Here is a 2,372-nt window from a genome sequence, read left to right on the forward strand (position 1 = left end):
GTATGGTATAGCTAGTAGGCTAAGCGAAAATAAATTCTATTACTATGAGTAATTGTTTTCCTCTAGGCCCTATGCTCTCTAAATATGTTTGGCATGAGAAGAAAGGGTCTTTGGAGATGAATTTTGTACTTAGTTTCCTTTCAACAATATAATGCAAGCTTCTTCACCAAAAAAAAAAAAATTAAGAAAGTAAGAAATTAATTGATACTTATTAATATATTATTTCTATGTTCAAAGAGAAGTGAGAGAAGTCTTTGTTGCATCAACAAGTCAAGAAGATTTGTAGTGTGACAAATAGTTTTAAAATTAAAATGGGTTTGACTATAAGTTAGGAAATCTATGAGAAAGTGTTTTTCATCTTCAACCCTCTTAGTATCACACAAACGATAGACTCTTTCTTCCCATGGCATTTTGGGAATAAACATCTGTCTAGTTTCACTATAGAGTTCATGAGAATTAGTCTCTATTTTATCAATGTTCATTTTCTTCTTAAGACTAGTGAACACTGATAAGAAATTTTGTTTTTCAAGATTGGGGTGGATCACCTCCCTATAATATCGTAGTTTCATTTCTCCCTCAAAATCTTTTGTTTCCCTACAACTTCACCTTAAATTTGGAAGTAATACTAGAAGTTGCAATAGATGTTGCAAAGCAAACGTCGTAAGGCATAAATTCGAAAAGAATCGTGACATATAAAAAATCATTGAAGATAAAAACTAGTAAACAAAATGTCATTCAAAGCTAGAGGATAAATAAACAAAATGTCATTCAAAGCTAGAGGATAAAGAGAAAACACTTAGATTATGGTAAATTGATAGATTCTATAAACTTTCAACATAGATTGCCTCTTAATCTTCAAATATAGTCTTCCAAGTTCCAATAGCAAATATTTGAAAATACAAGTAGTAGACAAGATAAACTATATAAAATAATATTAATTCATGGACAATATGATGGTTATCTTTCCAAATCTAAATTTGCATCACAACCTCACAAGTTTGAGATTGTCATATCTCCCATTTAAAAAAAAATAACATCCCAATTTTTATTTTTTATTTTATTTATTTATTTTTTTAAATAGAGCCTAACTTACTCCATTCAACATTACCATTCAGATCTATATAAGCTTATCCCTAGTAGGAAATCCACTACTGTCACTATAATACACATCCTCTTCTAACATTTCTCAGATCATCCTATACTTGACCTATATGTTTTATGGATGTAATGGTGGATACCACATTATATGTTTGGGTGTAGGTTCTTGAATATTTTTAAAGTTGCTATAATATCCTAACCTTTACCTTGGATCCATGTGTGTTTACATATCCCCATGTTAGCGCTAGAACATTGATGAGTTGTTTTACTTCTTGTGGTTCAGGCACATCTCCATACCTTTTTATACATATACGCTATAATTTTTGTACCCCTTCAAATATTATTCACCCCTACATAGGACCACTTTGATCAAACGTATCAGGGAAAGGAGCTAATGGTTAAGTTTAATTATATTATGTGTGTCTATGCAGCACCATGGTTGTATGGTTTAACCAAAAACAATTTGCGCATATTGTTCATTAATGGATCTCTTTTTGTTCTGCCCGGAGTTACTAAACATGTTAGTCATGTCCTCCCACCTCACCCTCTTCACGTGATGAGATGGGGGTGTCCATGTGATGTGTTCAGGGTTTCTTGGTATGTGTTTAATGGTGGTGATGGCCCTTTGAGTAATCAATAGTTGGATGTGTGTGTGTAAACCCTAAACATATTTTTCCCTAACCTAACTCGCATTCCCTCACATTTTCTGATGTGCCCAGGGTTTAGCAGTTTGCAAAGTTATTTTGCTTTGTTTCTGAGAGAGAACCAGGCCTGATTATCCAGGTGGATATTGGTGGCCACCTGCATATTCCACATGGAAACTCACCAGTGTTTCTTTCAGTTTTTTAGTTTCCTTAATTATAACACAATTTACAATTTTTGGCAGTTTTTGGGGTCGTGAACTTCCGCAATCGTTTTGAGGCCCTATACGGCGTTTTTTTTTTTTTGGGAAAAATTTCTCAGTGGTTGCTATATAAATCACATCGACAATTGTAGTCCTCGAAGAGATCTTTCCAACGAGGTATCATACGCATCAAACAAAGATAATATGACCAAATTATGACCCCGAGAAGTTGGCTGGCCAACTAACCCCAACGCGGCCCATAAACTCTTGGTGTTACATCTCCTTGGGTTAGGGTTTTCTCTTATTGTTCAATAATAAAAAGGCCCTTGAGCCTCATTGTAACTCGGTTCAGAGGCATGTAGCTACCAACATCTCTTCTCAGAAATAAGCAATCATTGTCCGAGCTATCTTATTTCCATTTTGTTTGTAA

Source organism: Pinus tabuliformis, chromosome 9 (assembly GCF_031772625.1).
Source record: "Pinus tabuliformis cultivar Carrire ecotype Pingquan chromosome 9, CPIR1, whole genome shotgun sequence".
NCBI lineage: Eukaryota > Viridiplantae > Streptophyta > Pinopsida > Pinales > Pinaceae > Pinus > Pinus tabuliformis.